Genomic DNA, 17,230 nt, shown 5'->3' on the forward strand with positions numbered 1-17,230 from the left:
AGGCTGCGTCCACAGCGGTGAGCGCACGCCCTGGCCCGCGCTGGGGAGGAACTGGGGCCCTACAGGCGACACACGGAAAAGGCAGAGTCAGAGCCGCGCTCCGGCAGACCCGGCGCGGCGCGGCGCCAGGTCCGAACCCCCCGCCCCGCCGCCTCCACGAAGCGACAGCCCCGGCGGGCAGGACACAGCCCGACGCCCGCGGCCACCCGAAAGCACACGCTCGCCTCACCGGGATCCCCACGTGCTCGACTCCAGGCGGCCTCGGCCCTCGCCCGCAGCCGCCGAGCGAAAACACCCACCCTGCTCGCCGCCATCTTGCTCCCCGCCGCCGCGCATGCGCTGGCTACGGACAGCGCGGGAGGGGCGGGGGCGAGCGGGAGCGGGAGCGGGAGCGGGGGGGGGGGAGGCGAGACCGCAATGGCGCCCTCGTGTGGTCGTAGCGCGGCGCTGCAGCCGGCCGGCTCCCGCGGGCGACCCGCAGCCCGCCGCGCCAGCCCGGTGCTCAGGCCGAGCAGCGAGCGCCCCGAGGCTGCTCTGCCCGTGCCCGAGAGAGCGGCGGGGATCAGCGAGCAGGCGCTGGGGCTGCCCCGGTCGCGGAGCAGCTCTGAGACGGCACTGCCCATCCCTGCACCCCCAGGAAGCACCGGGAAGGAAAAGCCCTCTCGGGAAAAGCGCTCCCAGTCCGTGAGCACCAGGCAGGGGTGGACGAGCGCCTTCGCTTACCCGTCCCCGAGAGAGCGGAGAGTAGCGGTGAACACGGTGACCGGCAGCGCACACGTGTGCGCCGGCTGCCTGCACTGTTCTTCGTACGCAGCGGTGGCCGCCGGTGGCTGCAGTGCTGCCTTGTCGACACGCGAGGACAGCGGTGAGCGGGACGGAACGCAGTGCGCATGCGCTACGCCGATGAGTGTGCAGTGCCGCTTTTCAGACCCGCGATGGCAGCAGTGAGCGCGGCAGAACACAATGCGCATGCGTGCTCCCTTTCGGTGCAGTACCACCTTCTCCCCAGTATCAGGGTCCACTCAATAAACAAAATAGTATGATAAATGTTGTCATCTGCTCCAAGTGCTTTCGCAGAAGAGAACGACATCAAAATGAGGTATTATTGCATTTAGTCTCCACTACACGTGCTACCCCAGTGCCACGGACTTGCTTTAAAGGATCAGTGACGTACGCGTTCTGGCAGTAATATTCACGGAATGAATATGCACTCGATCAAGTAGGAGTGTTCATGAAAAGCTTTGCCAGTGCGTCGCTAGGTAACAAACCTAGACAAGCAGCTATTTGCCCTGATCCTTCGGCTTACGTTTCTTCTGCCGGATGTAGTCTAACGTACCTGAACGCAATGGCCTTGCGAGGCAGTGACACGGTGTCCGTGGGGTGGCTGTTCCAGGGTCTCTCGGGCTGTTCCAGGGTCCTCGGACAGCAACGGTGCTGGTCGACTTTCCCTTGTGCTGCACAGCAGGACAGCTCCGCACCGTGCCCTCCCAGCACTGCCGCTCCTCCCAGCAGTTGCCTAACTGGCCCCAATCCTGAGCAAAGCTACGACTCCCAGGAGCCCGCAGCACCCCTCCTTCTCTCCCTGCCCTCCCCATTTCCAAGAGGGACAGCCCCAGCCCCTGGGGACAACCCTGCCCGGTCACACTGCTGTCCAAAAAGCGGATTCGTTGCCCCGTGTGCACTAAGCCAATAATTACACGCTCAGGAGAGACATTTGCTTATTTATTTCAGAGTTGCGCAAGCCTGGCTGCTCGGTGGTTTCCCACAAATCAAGCGCACCCCCACCCCCCCCCGGCTTTCCAAGTAGCATTTACACAAACAAATTGCAAGGTTTGCAACTTTCCCTTTTACACCGGTTGGTTAGTGATTTACCTACAACTGTAATATTGCTTACACACCATTTTACTACTACACATGCTCAGGGGAGGGGTCTTCACCCGGGCGTGGGTCTTTCTGACCTATCAGCGTGATTTTCTTGTATTATAATGAGGACAGGTCAGTTAGGGGATACCTCGAATTCTTTTGCTAAATTGGCAATGTATGCATAGAAAACAAAGCATCTTGATTTACAGTTTCTTTAAGGCTTTAGCAGTTCTAGGACGGCCTTGATTAAAGAATTATTTCCTCCCAGGAAATAGAGAGGTTCTCCTCATCTGCCTAGTTTAAAGAGCATGAACACTCTTTCTGAGCTTCCAAGATTGTCTTGCAACACCACCAGAGATGGAAAATGCTTCCTGCCCTGTACCGGGGAAAAACAGGGGCATTCCACTGTCCCCTGTGACCTGTGGGGACTCAGGTGTGAGTGACACACGTCCAGTAAGGAACAGACCCAGCGGGCCACTGCTGCAGGGCTGAGAAGGCACCGGCACCTGGAACCACAGCTCCTGGCCTGCCACAGAGCACGATGCGGCTGGCTGGTGGGAACGCCGCTGGCAGAGACCTGCCCGCCCCCGCCACCTCGAGAGGCGCAGCATGGTCACCCAGTAGCCCCGTCTGAGAAGACTACACCTCCCAGCATACCGTGCACGTGAAAATGGCGGCCCGGAAGCCCAGTGCTGGAAGACTACTGCTCCCGGCATGCGGCGGTGAAAACTACGGCTCCCCGCATGCCAGGCTGCCAACTCCCGCCCCCCCCCCCCGCAGCGCTAGGGGAGGTTTGACCCTCGGGAGATGCCGTTCCTTTAGGTTTATAAGTAGCTGATGGGAGGGTGTTAGATTACAGCATGTGTAGAAGGTTTTTTAGAGAATGTCATCAACCAGAAAGACCCAGAACATATCTTGTATTTACACTCCTCTTACCAGCACCACTTTGCCTGTCTAGTTGCAGTGTCCTTAAATGATGGCAGCTATAAGCAACTTTTGCCCCCTGGTCTCCAGGACTGGCTCTTTAAACAGGTGTTGTTCTTTCTGATAGAGCCCCGAGTGACATACCACTGACTTCCTCAGTGTGTGGTGATGTACATATTTGTGGTACAATGCCAAAGTAGGCCTTGTTAGCAAGACTATTTGTATCATCAGAAGACAAATACAGTGCAGTCTCCATCCTTCAAGATATTCAAAATCCAACTGGACATGATCCTGGGCAACTTGCTCTAGTTGACCTTGCTCTGAGCTGGGTGGTGGAGAGGGGAAGGGTGTTGGACTAGATGATCTCCTGAGGTCCCTTCCAACCTCAGTAATTCTGTGAGAATTGTCTGAGATGAATCCCACACTTGGAGTTCTACTTGGTAGTTTTTCTATTTAAAGAAACAAGAAGAGAATATAGACGATTAACACTGCTTATGTGTGTGCATGTGATTTACATAGGTCCATATCCTTGTTGAAATTCCAGAGAACTCCATGCGTGAATACAGTACCACAGGAATGTTTCCTTATGCATCGTAATAGGAAGAGTTTTGTATTTTAAGATTCAGAAGTGCAAAGAGATGTTGTCAGCCGAAAATCCTCTTCTGTTCAGCAGGATTATTTAGCATAATGACATTACGTATTCAGCTTTGAATATCAAAAGGCAGTATTATGTTTCTTCTTTAATTCCTGTATTTTCATGGGCCAATGATTTTTTTGATCCCGTTGGTATTCTGTAATTACATATTAATTGCATTAAGTTCAGAAACATCATCAAAGAAGCACCACGCAATGGTAATCTTAAAAATGTTAGGATTCAGATTTCTCTCGTCTTCCATTCTACATTGTTATAACCACGGCTCTCATCTTTTAATCTTTTTTCCTTGGTATAGCCTTTATCACGAATAGAGATTCATAATATGCTCAGAATATGATGCCTCAAAATATTGTATAAATTGCAGCCATGTGTTGTCTTGCTTTGATGCTTGCACTGATTCTTTAGCTCAGTGCATTGTCCTTTGTCTTGACCTCGTTATTTATGGCTCCAATGAGCTGTGGAAAATGAGCAGCCAGGTCATCCTTTCCAAATTAAAACACTAGCAAGGTCAATGTAGGACAGGAAATAGAACATTTGGAATATTGCCACTTTTCTGCCTTATTTGCATATAAAAAGTGGGGACTGGAATGGTAGGAAATGGGTCCATTTTAATTTATTACAAAAAGTTATGATCTTACCCTTCCCTCTGCCCGGTTTATGCCTTAATATCAAGAGAGCACTCTTGCCCTTACTGTTTCAATCTTCCTAGTGTGGGAAGACTGTGTGACTGTATGGGAGAGGGGGGAAAGCGTGGCTATGTATGTGGAAAAGGAATGCTTTAAATAGCTGATCTTCTTCAGCATTGTCCTGTAAACACATTTGCTGCCGTCATTATTTCTGAAGCGCACGTTAAAAGTTGAATATTTACCATAGTCTTTACCAATGTTTCTGACAGAGCAATGGAGGAAGGGAAGGACGTCATCAGCCTTTCAATTCAAAAATGTTGTCCACAGTCTGCTGTGAACAGTTAACCTGCTATGTCACTCAGGGGCACTAGAGTCTTGATTACACACAAAACTATTTTCTAATCATTTTCTGTATTACCCTGGAAATTAGCTGTGTATCTTTGGTGTGACTTATAATGGCATCTAGTAGCTAATAACCTGTATCAATATACCTAGTTAACTTTTTGTTAGAATCAAATGTAAATACAGGGATTCTTCTTTTCTGCTTATTTCAGAGATGCTGCGTAGCAGGATAACGAAGTGTTTGCTTTCATGTCACCTGTTAACTGGTTAATGGCCTATGGAAATTTTATGTCTTCTCCTGTTCACTTTTGCCAAGAATATATCAATGATTCTTTTTTTTTCTTGGATATCTTTTTTTTTTAAATACCAAGTGGTTACCTTAGAAAAATATCGTATGGTGAGTAGACAGAGATCCTTTCTTATTGTAAAAATAGAAGAAGAAGATGGATTAATTAGGCTTTGGACCTAGGCAATATCATTCACTCTGTTTTATTTTTACGGCTTCTGTGTTAATGAATATCTTGTGCATCTCTTTGATCCCCTGAGAGAACATCCACACAATGTCCTCTATGTTTTATGTCCCAGGGTTGGCGTTACATATTACAGGCTATCTGGTCATCATTGCACCACTGCTATTTCGTCTTCTGACTGTGAATATCCAAGTGTGGTGGTTGACATTGCCAGACTGGTGTTGCCACCTGATGGGTACATGAACTTTTCCTGCTCCAACCTGTTTGCCTGTATGCATGTTTTCATTCTTTGTCAAGCATCTTTTTCAGCTATTATAAGGAGGATGTATTTGATGAAACATAGGTGTCTAGATCTGGTCTAGTCGTCTTAGGCTCCCTTTATATTCAGAAAAGAGCAAAAGGACTTTCGCTGGCTCAGTTCATCTTATCCCAAAGTAGAGGTTTAAAACAGGTCAGATAAGCAGCAACTTAAAATTACTTCAGTCTTTTACTGTGCATAAAAAGGGCATAATATGATTAGCTTGGATGTAGATATTTACTATTTTATATATATATGTATGATATATATATGATATGCATATATGATATACATATATGATATATATGATGTATATTTGATATATATATATATATATATGTATGATATATATGTGTGTCTGTGTATGAGATATATATATGCAGATATTTACTAGTGCCATTGCCTGAAAGGCCAGTGGCAGGGCCATGGCTGCTGGCTGTGCTTCTGAGGTCACAGCAGCCTCAGTGCCTCATAGGCTGGAGGGAGGCTCCTGGCTGCTGGCTGTGCTTGTGAGGTCACAGCAGTCCTATTGCCTGATAGGTCTGTGGCAGGCCAATGGCTGCTGGCTGTGCTTGTGAGGTCACAGCAGTCTGAGTGACTGATAGGCCAGTGGCAGTCCTCTCGCTGCTGGCTGATTTTGTCAGGTCACAGCAGCCTCAGTGCCTCATATGCCAGTGCGATGCCCTGGCTGCTGGCTGCTGGCTGTCCTTGTGAGGTCACAGCAGTCCTGTTGCCTGATAGGCCAGTGGCAGGCCCATGGCTGCTGGCTGCGTTTTGAGGTCACCTTTGTCTTAGTGCCTCATTGGCCAGTGGGATGCCCATGGCTGCTGGCTGTACTTGTGATGTCACGGAAGTACCAGTGCCTGATAGGGCAGTGACAGCTCCATGCCTGCTGGCTGCGTTATGAGGTCACGTTTGTCTCGGGGCCTCATAGGGCAGTTGGATGCCCATGCCTGCTGGCCGTGCTTGTCAGGTCACAGCAGTCCTATTCCTGATAGGCCAGTTCAAGGCCAATGACTGCTGTGAGGTCAGAGAAGCCTCAGTGCCCTATAGGCCAGTGGGAGGCCCATAACTGCTGGCTGTGCTTGTGAGGTCACAGCAGCCTCAGTGCCCTATAGGGCAGTTTCAGGCCCATACATGCTGGCTGTGCTTGTGAGGTCACAGCAGCCTCCGTGCCCTTTATGGCAGTGGCAGGCCCGTGACAGTGTGCTGTGCTTGTGAATAATTTGTAGTACAGAGTATCCGACAATGAAGGATAATCCTCTTTTTGCGAATCTGAAGGGCTATAAAGCCCTGCTCTCTCTTGGCATGGCTCGGGCAACAGTTTGTGGTGTTTTAGGGGCGGCACTGCTGCCCGGTGGGGGAGGCAAGGTGATAAAAAGACCATTGAGTCCTTGGGAGAACACATAAGAAACTCCCAGAGTCGAGCCAAAGAGACAATCGAGTTCTTGCAAGACTCCCGGAGTCGAGCCAAAGAGACAGTTGAGTCTTTGCAAGAACAGGTAAGAAACTTGCAAAGTCAACTCACTGCGGAGCGCAACCATACTCAGCGGCTTCACATAATCTTATCAGACTCACTAGACCGAGAGAGAATCCTGCGGTCTGAATTGGAAGAAAACAGGCGGGGGGTTAATGATAGTGAACCGGGATTCTCGAATTTGGCCGAACTAGACGGAAAACAGGCATCTGATCTAAAATCCATATATCCAATTAAAGAATTAGAAGACAGCAGGAACTGCTTTTATCCTGGAGATGGGAATGTAGTAATGAGACCCTTGATTAAAACGGAAACCACTGATAATGGTCAGGGGGGTATTCAACGACGTACCACGCGTATTATCCCCTATTCCCCTCAGGACTTGGCTAAAATACAGGAAAAATACTCCCGGGGCTCCCGGGAAACTGAAACTGAGTATGTGTGGAGAGTCTCCCTCACCGGGGGGGATCGCATTCTGCTGAGCGAAGATGAAGCTAGAGGATATTGGGGACCCAGAGTCTTTCTAACCACAAATGATAACAGGGAACCATGGTCCTTGACCCAGAGGGTAGCCTACTGGGCAGGAGGATTAGACCCAATGGAAAGAGGAGACCCTTTTTCTATTAAAACACCCACAGCGGGCCACATTCTGGAAAGCGTGCAGAAAACTGCTTGCCTCCAATTGATGCATGACCGTTTGCTGCTTCCGCAGCAGCCCTCCCCCATGCAGTGTGTGGCAGACCCCGAGAGGTCACATCCTCTGATCAGGGGACTTCCTGATGCTTTAAAACTATATGCTGTTCAGCTGCAAGACCGATTACGAACTCCCCGACCGAGACGAAGGGGAGGCCCCCCCGACATGACTTGGGGGGAGGTGGCACAGGAGCTAATTAATTACGGAAGGCGTATGGGATTCACTGGCCGGGGGAAACAAAGCATAAAGCAGAAATAAGAAGAGTTGAGGAAAGTGGGAGGCAATATAAATCCCTGCAACACCCACATCCTGGGAAACCGGTACGGGTGTTGGATAGCAGAAGACAATTATTATGGGCAGAAGGCATTTCAAAGGGAATTCCCAGAGAAGTCATGGATAGGTTACCAACTCCCAACCTGGAAGGTTTGGTAAGAAGTTGGGACAGGATAAGGGGAACCCCATCTTCCTCAAACCCCAGAGTTCCTCCTCCCTTATCCCAAGACCCCGTCTGCACCCCAGGACTCTTAAAACGAACCCTGAGACCGCACAATCCCGGATGGGCGCGACGAATATCTGATGCAGTAACTAAAGTCAATGGACGATGGGGAGTAAATGGCTGCCCCAGACTCGCTGCTTTTTGCCCTAATCCTCCATCCCTCTTACCTGGGACTGGGGAGAATAAGAAACCGAGGAATCCCTTGTATTACCCAGGACAACCGGTTCTAGTGGACTTACCCACTGTGGGACAAATACCTCTAGTACTAAAAGCTTCAAAAAATCTGTATGCATGGGTAGCTACTGATGCCCATGGGAAAGATCATAGAATCCATGCCAGGTGGATCCTCCCTTCCTTTTAGGTCAACAATGTAAAAGGAAGAGGGCACTGGGGAAGACTTGTCTTATGTTGAGCTTGAGTGTCCTCAACGATACTACCTGTGGTAGTTATAACAGTTATTTTTATCATTTTTTGTAATTGTGTGCTGCGATCATAATTAGCTTTATTGTTGAAAACACAACAGCCAAGAATGGCATTCTTAACCTGTGTTGGAAAGATACTTCTTGTCTTAATGTGCTTACATGTGCTATGGCAAACCTACCACCAGAATACACTTCTGGGGCTTGGTATTGTACCGGCCGAATATGAGATGTATTAGATGCGAATCGGTTTTAAATTTAGATTGTATTCAGGGAAAAAATGCTTTAATCTGATTGTTAGGAATAGGGTTAATATTGTTGTTACGGTATCTGTGTAAAAATGATGTTCTCCTTAACAACCAGGGGAGAAATGTGGTGGTTAGTTTTTCTAGGTTACCTGAGCCAAACAATTAAAGGGAATCAGGAAGGATTTTGGAGTCACAATCTCCATTTGGAAGTAATTACGAAATCTATGAAGATAGTTAACCAGAGGGATTGCTGGGTGTGTACCCACTTCCCTGAACTTTCCAACAAGGACTTCCCACTAATTGGAGTGCCTATGAAACAACCAAACAGGAATGCGAAGTCCAGAGGGTGACAGGAGATTATTATCAATGTATCCAAAGATGTAATAATAGTAATAAATGGTGGGAGAAAACTATACTTTATGGAAAGCAACCGATCAACTGTACTGGAGCCATTAAGGTAGGAGGTCATAAAGATTGCTCTCGGATACCTGAATAGGTTATAAGTGGCCAAGTAAGGAACTAAATGGGTGGCGTGTTCCAAAAGGTAGTGGATGGTATTGGTTGTGTGGAAACAAGGCACGAAAAGTGCTACCTCCTAATTGGTCAGGGACATGTACTTTAGGGGCAATAATCCCTAATGTTACTATAAGAAAAGAATTGAGTAATAAATACCAAAAATCCTGGCTAAGAACATTCATAAGGAGACAAAAGAGGGTCAATAATCCTTTAATAGATCGACCTACTAGGTTGCAGTCATTCGTAAGGTGGCTGTTTCCACAACTGGGAGTGAGTGAACTTGAAAAAGCAATAGTAAATATTTCAGCAGTTATTGAAAAAAATAGGGAATAAAACCTCTGATGCCACTGCAGCTTTACAAGAGGAGGTTTCAGAAATTGCGAAAATAACTACCCAAAACAGGATGGCTCTAGAGATGTTATTGGCATCTCAGGGAGGAGTATGTACAGTAAAAAATACTAGTTGCTGTGTATATGTGGATCAAAGCGGGAGAATTTCTACCGATCTAAATGAAATCTGGAAGCAGACTGAAATCTTACATGGGGTTCAGAAAGAGGATACCTCTTTTGGATTTGAAGAAACATGGAAATGGTTGACTTCCTGGTTCCCTGACGTGAGCTCATGGGTTAGAAAGTGTTTAACAATTTTGGGAATGGTGTTAGTAGTTTTTGTATGCGTTTATGTAGTGATTCAATGCATTTGTAGATGTTGTACAAAATTAATATGGGAAAGATTTTAAAAGAGTGAGACTAATATGAAAATGATCATATAAGTCTCAAAGGGGGGAATTGTTACAAGACAACCCTGGGAAGCTCAGAAGGAATGCGTGAACTAGGTAGATTAGGATAACTTCTAACATTAAGTCTGAAGTGGTCTAGAGGTAGCCACTTAGGTAAAACTTGCTTCATGAGTAGCTAAATTTGCTGAAGCCTTAGGCCACACTCCTAGTTCAGTAAGAAAGGGCCCCAGAGCTGGTGCAGGCTGGAAAGATAAGGGAGTTACAAGCAGTTTGCATTCCTGTGCCCCACACTCCGAAAGGGAGGATGTCAAGGCTTTGAAATAAGGCCTGCTTGGGCACCAGGACCTTGGGAAGCAAAACCTCCTCTCACTGCTGAAACAATGTTAATTAAGGGGTCTGGACTATCTCCCCCTTGTCAGGACTTTGGGAGATAACACCTACTGTCCCTGCTGGGGCAGTGTTAATTGATCTCCCCTCATCAGGACCTTGGGAGACAGGGGTGGGACCCGGGGAATGAAGAAATCACTAACCAATCAGTGTAAAAGGGAAAATTGCAAATCTGGCAATTTGTTTGTATAAATGCTACTTGAAAAGTTGGGGGGGGGTTGTGTGTGCTTGATTTGTGGGAAACGACCGAGCACCCAGGCTTGTGCAACTCTGAAATAAATAAGCAAATGTCTCTCCTGAGTGTGTAATTATTGGCTTATTGCACACCAGGCAACGAATCCACTTTTCGGACAACAGCAGCAGCCTCAGTGCCTGATATACGAGGGGCAGGCCAGTGCCTGCTGGCTGTGCTTGTGAGGTCACAGCAGCCTCACAGCCACAGTGCTTAATAGGCGAGTGGCAGGATCCTGTAAGCCAGCTTTTTTTGTGAGGTTAGAGCACTCTCATTGCCTCATAGGCCAGTGGCAGACCCCTGTTTGCTGGCTGTGCTTGTGAAGTCAAAGCAGTCCCAGTGCCTGATACACCAGGGGCAGGGCCCTGGCTGCATTCTGTGCTTGTGAGGTCACATTTGTCTCAGTGCTTCACAAGGCAGTGGCAGTCCCCTGGCTGTGCTTGTGAGGTCACAGCAGCCTCCATGCCCTATACGCCAGTGGCAGGCCAATGGATGATGGCTGTGCTTGTGAGGTCACAATAACCTCAGGGCCTGATAGGCCAGTGTCAGCTTCCTGGGTGCTGGCTGTGCTTGTGAAGTCAAAGCAGTCCCAGTGCATCATACACCAGGGGCATCCCCTGGCTGCTGGCGGTGCTTGTGAGGTCACAGCAGCCTCAGTGCCTCCTAGGCCAGTGTCAGGCTCATGGCTGCTTTCTGTGCTTGTGAGGTCACAGCAGCCTGAGTGCCTACTAGGCCAGGGGCAGGCTCCTGGCTGCTCGCTGTGCTTGTGAGGTCACAGCAGCCTCAGTGCTTCTCAGGGCAGTGGCAGGCTCCTGGCTGCTGGCTGGGCTTGTCAGGTGACAGCAGCCTCCGTGCCTCCTAGGCCAGTGGCATGCTCCTGGCTGCTCCTGTGCTTGTGAGGTCACAGCAGCCTCTGTGCCTCCTAGGCCACTGGCTAGCTCATGGCTGCTGGCTGAGCTTGTGATGTCACAGCAGCCTCAGTGCCTCATAAGCCAGTGGCAGGCCCCTGACTGCTGGCTGTGCTTGTGAGGTCAAAGCAGCCTCTGTGCCTCCTAGGCAGTGGCAGTCCCCTGGCTGCTGGTTGTGCTTTTGAGGTCACAGCAGCCTCAGTGCCTCCTATGGCAGTGGCAGGCTCCTGGCTGCTGGCTGTGCTTGGGACGCCACAGCAGCCTCCGTGCCTCCAAGGCCAGTGGCAGGCTCATGGTTGCTCCTGTGCTTGTGAGGTCACAGCAGCCTCAGTGCCTCCTAGGCCAGTGGCAGGCTCATGGCTGCTGGCTGTGCTTGTGAGGTCACAGCAGCCTCAGTGACTCATAGGTTAGTCTACAGCGCCCCCTGCTGGCTGTGTTTGTGAGGTCACAGCAGCCTCAGTGCCTCCGAGGACATTGTCAGGCTCATGGCTGCTGGCTGTGCTTGTGAGGTCACAGCAGCCTCCGTGCCCTTTATGGCAGTGGCAGGCCCGTGACAGTGTGCTGTGCTTGTGAATAATTTGTAGTACAGAGGATCCGACAATGAAGGATAATCCTCTTTTTGCGAATCTGAAGGGCTATAAAGACCTGCTCTCTCTTGGCATGGCTCGGGCAACAGTTTGTGGGTTTTTAGGGGCGGCACTAATTGCTGCCCGGTGGGGTAGGCAAGGTGATAAAAAGACCATTGAGTCCTTGGGAGAACACATAAGAAACTCCCAGAGTCGAGCCAAAGAGACAATCGAGTTCTTGCAAGACTCCCGGAGTCGAGCCAAAGAGACAGTTGAGTCTTTGCAAGAACAGGTAAGAAACTTGCAAAGTCAACTCACTGCGGAGCGCAACCATACTCAGCGGCTTCACATAATCTTATCAGACTCACTAGACCGAGAGAGAATCCTGCGGTCTGAATTGGAAGAAAACAGGCGGGGCGTTGATGATAGTGAACCGGGATTCTCGAATTTGGCCGAACTAGACGGAAAACAGGCATCTGATCTAAAATCCATATATCCAATTAAAGAATTAGAAGACAGCAGGAACTGCTTTTATCCTGGAGATGGGAATGTAGTAATGAGACCCTTGATTAAAACGGAAACCACTGATAATGGTCAGGGGGGTATTCAACGACGTACCACGCGTATTATCCCCTATTCCCCTCAGGACTTGGCTAAAATACAGGAAAAATACTCCCGGGGCTCCCGGGAAACTGAAACTGAGTATGTGTGGAGAGTCTCCCTCACCGGGGGGGATCGCATTCTGCTGAGCGAAGATGAAGCTAGAGGATATTGGGGACCCAGAGTCTTTCTAACCACAAATGATAACAGGGAACCATGGTCCTTGACCCAGAGGGTAGCCTACTGGGCAGGAGGATTAGACCCAATGGAAAGAGGAGACCCTTTTTCTATTAAAACACCCACAGCGGGCCACATTCTGGAAAGCGTGCAGAAAACTGCTTGCCTCCAATTGATGCATGACCGTTTGCTGCTTCTGCAGCAGCCCTCCCCCATGCAGTGTGTGGCAGACCCCGAGAGGTCACATCCTCTGATCAGGGGACTTCCTGATGCTTTAAAACTATATGCTGTTCAGCTGCAAGACCGATTACGAACTCCCCGACCGAGACGAAGGGGAGGCCCCCCCAACATGACTTGGGGGGAGGTGGCACAGGAGCTAATTAATTACGGAAGGCGTATAGGATTCACTGGCCAGGGGGAAACAAAGCATAAAGCAGAAATAAGAAGAGTTGAGGAAAGTGGGAGGCAATATAAATCCCTGCAACACCCACATCCTGGGAAACCGGTACGGGTGTTGGATAGCAGGAGACAATTATTATGGGCAGAAGGCATTTCAAAGGGAATTCCCAGAGAAGTCATGGATAGGTTACCAACTCCCAACCTGGAAGGTTTGGTAAGAAGTTGGGACAGGATAAGGGGAACCCCATCTTCCTCAAACCCCAGAGTTCCTCCTCCCTTATCCCAAGACCCCGTCTGCACCCCAGGACTCTTAAAACGAACCCTGAGACCGCACAATCCCGGATGGGCGCGACGAATATCTGATGCAGTAACTAAAGTCAATGGACGATGGGGAGTAAATGGCTGCCCCAGACTCGCTGCTTTTTGCCCTAATCCTCCATCCCTCTTACCTGGGACTGGGGAGAATAAGAAACCGAGGAATCCCTTGTATTACCCAGGACAACCGGTTCTAGTGGACTTACCCACTGTGGGACAAATACCTCTAGTACTAAAAGCTTCAAAAAATCTGTATGCATGGGTAGCTACTGATGCCCATGGGAAAGATCATAGAATCCATGCCAGGTGGATCCTCCCTTCCTTTTAGGTCAACAATGTAAAAGGAAGAGGGCACTGGGGAAGAAGACTTGTCTTATGTTGAGCTTGAGTGTCCTCAACGATACTACCTGTGGTAGTTATAACAGTTATTTTTATCATTTTTTGTAATTGTGTGCTGCGATCATAATTAGCTTTATTGTTGAAAACACAACAGCCAAGAATGGCATTCTTAACCTGTGTTGGAAAGATACTTCTTGTCTTAATGTGCTTATATGTGCTATGGCAAACCTACCACCAGAATACACTTCTGGGGCTTGGTATTGTGCCGGCCGAATAGGTGATGGGGCAACCACCTTCTTCAGCCCTCTGGGCAACAGAGATGCAACTTACTTTCAATTCCCACCAGGGATAAACGGGCCATTTGCTCAGGGCATTGGAGCTAAGAAGGGGCATTACTGGATATGCAGGCACACAGCATATACATTTTTACCCACGGGGTGGTTGGGAATTTGTTATATAGGGATTATCAGACCTTTGTTTTTCCTTTTGCCAGAAACAAGTGGACCTCGGTTAGGCATAAAGGTATATGATAACCTTGGAGACAGAAGTGTTGCCTGTAAGACGCGATCCATTAAGGGAAATTTGGGCGGGACGCAAAAATGGGGAAATAATCAGACTACAAGCGGCTCTAGAAATTATTACCAACAAAACCGCTGACACGATAGATCTTCTAACTTGGCAATCCCAACAGATGCGCACGGAATCCTTCAGCACCACATGGTTTTTAGATTACCTGTTAGCTGAAGAGGGAGAAGTGTGTGGGAAATTAAATATTCCTAACTGTTGTTTGGAAATAGATGATGTAGGCGAAGTAGTTCTCCGGTTAACCAAAGATATCAGAAAAATAGCCCACGTCCCCGTCCAAACCTGGAATGGCTGGAGTGGCGATTTGTAGTCCTGGTTACTGGGGGCACCGTGGGTGAAACAGTTAATATTGTATTTGTTAGGTGCAGTTGCCGCCTTAATGTTCTTGTATAATTCCTTGCTTTGTTCAATTAATCGGACATGTTGTGTCAAATATGCAATTTGTTCCTACCACCTTGCCGGACGGCATAAAGAGAATCCGTGCCATCCATTGGCCGTGGCCAACCACAGTACCCATCATTTCCCAGTTTCTCCTGAAGGAGGAAATTGCATATTGACATCCACAGCGCATTTGCCAGCTGTTTTATGCCTATTGTAACAATCCTACCTCATTAACTCAGTTTTGATGTCTGTTTTGTAAAGTTAAATGTTGTTGAAGTTGTTAAAGAATAAGCTTGCATTGAGCAAGACCTCTGTTTAATCACTGTTAAGCACTTTATTTTTTACCCAAACCCATGTTGTTCCCACGACTTCCCCCCCGTCCCTAATTCTCTCTCCTTTCCTTCCTTGCTTGCTTGCTTGCTTTCTCTCTCTCTCTCTCCTGCTGCCAAGCTGCAATGTTGAGACACGGGGTGGTGTAGAGGACCGGTACTAAATGCGGTTTTGTCTTGACATTGCTGCTGCTGCTGCAAAGCTGCCGCTGCCAAGGTGTGTCAGGCAATGCCGCGCTGGCGCCCCCGGGAGCCGTCTGCGAAGTAAACAACCTCGTGCACCTGCACGGGGTAAAAAGGGTGCGAAAAGGGCAGAAGGGCGTCTCTAGGGCACGAACCGAACGTACTCATTTGCCATCTGCGCATGAGCAGGAGACCCCCAGATACCCCAGCCCATTTCTGGAAGGTTCCGAGAGGGCGGACTGCGCATGACGGTTAATCTGCATGGGAAGTGAGGAAGCACCTCCCAGAGGCCGGGCAAGAACCTATAAAAACTGCAGACTGTGTGAATGGGGGGGCTTGCTTGCGACGACTGAAGAACTCAAGCAGAGTCAGCGGAACCAGACGGGAGCTTCCCCCCTCTGCCCCCCCGCCCCGCCGCAAGGACTCCCAAAAGAAGAGGACCAACGGGACGCCGCTGGATCCACGGGTGGTGATATCTTTCTCTCTCTCTTCCCCTTTTCCTCTCTTTTTCCCTAAACGTGTGACGCGGGACATGTCTCGTTAGTTGATTCCATTTTGCCTTAATAAATCTTAAACTGGTTGGCTGGTGTCGTTTTCACCTTAATTGAGTGCAAGGGCATCACGAACTTGGTCGTTGGTCCTAAGGGGAGGGAGGTCGTCCTGAACGACTCCTTTCGGGCCGCGACACGTGTCTGATAGGTCACTGGCAGGCCCATAGCTGCTGGCTGTGCTTGTGAGGTCACAGCAGTCCTATAGCCTGATAGGCCAGTGGGATGGCTCCTGGCTGTTGGCTGTCCTTGTGAGGTCACAGCAGCCTCAGTGCCTGATAGGCCAGTTTGAGGCCAATGACTGCTGGGTGGGCTTGTGAGGTCACAGCAGCCTCAGTGCCTCATAGGCGAGAGAGAGGCCCCTGGCTGCTGGCTGTGTTTGTGAGTGTTAAAGAATAGTGAATTGAAACTGTCTAGAAATAGCTGCTTAGCACAACTTACATAAAACTTGCTTAGCATGAGTGGCTAGATTTGCTGAAGCCTTAGGCTGCATGTGGGAAAAGTAACGAATCTTTACCTAGTTTAATAAAAAATAGTGCCTCAGAGCTCATTCAGGCTGGGAAAATAAGGAAGCCACACGCAGTCTGCGCTCCTGTGTCTCCGACTCCGAGAGGGAAGACGCCAAAACAATTGGGAAAATAAGACCTTGGGAAACAGCCGCCAGACCCAACAAAAACAGAGGTACAACCATCATCAGAGACTGCAAAAAAACAAAAAAAAGGAGAAAACCAGCTTGCCTCAGAAAGATGATGAGACCCAATCAGGAGCAGGAGACCCCAGACCAAAAAATTACTATTGGGCTAACTACCGCGTGAGGGGTGGGAAATGGAAGTCGAAAAGACTATAATTACCCAGGATTTGTTTATGTTAGGGTCCCTCTTAGGAGGCACCCAGCTCGAGCTGTAATTACGGTACGCGCGTGATTAAAATTATCTGATTTGTTTTGATTTGGCTCTGAACTTTACTTGGGGGAACCTAGGGTCGAGCCCTGTTATGGTGGCCGACAGGCCTAATTTCCATAACAGTTTGGCACCCCACATGGGACCCTAGGCGACCACTGTTGGGGCCTCTCATCTCCAAACAATCATCTGGCGCCATCGGGTGAGTTCACCTGGGATCTTTGGCACCGAGAGGCACCGAGAAGGTGAGTCTTAAACTCCCGCCTAAATTCTAAATTCTGGTCTGGTAACAGTGCACTGAAAGGGTACGCGGACTGATCACCGTAAGGCGTACCAGGTGTGTGTGTGGGGTACGCGGGCTGGCCACTGTAAGGCATACCAGGGGGACAGGTAGGAGTCCCATCCCCAGGATTAGAGTGGGTTTTAAGTCCCAGCTCGGTCCGGCCGGAGGAGGGTTGTGCAGCCTGATCAGCATAAGGCGCACTGCAAAACTGTAAGACTGAAATCTAGAGTCACCGTGACTGGTGTGAGTGTAAACAGCACTGTGTGTTTGTGTGTGTGTGTGTGTGTGTGTGTGTGTGTGAGTGCGTGTAGCCTGGGAACCGATTGGGGCAC

This window comes from Dromaius novaehollandiae, unplaced genomic scaffold (genome assembly GCF_036370855.1).
Source record: "Dromaius novaehollandiae isolate bDroNov1 unplaced genomic scaffold, bDroNov1.hap1 HAP1_SCAFFOLD_59, whole genome shotgun sequence".
In the NCBI taxonomy this organism is placed as follows: domain Eukaryota; kingdom Metazoa; phylum Chordata; class Aves; order Casuariiformes; family Dromaiidae; genus Dromaius; species Dromaius novaehollandiae.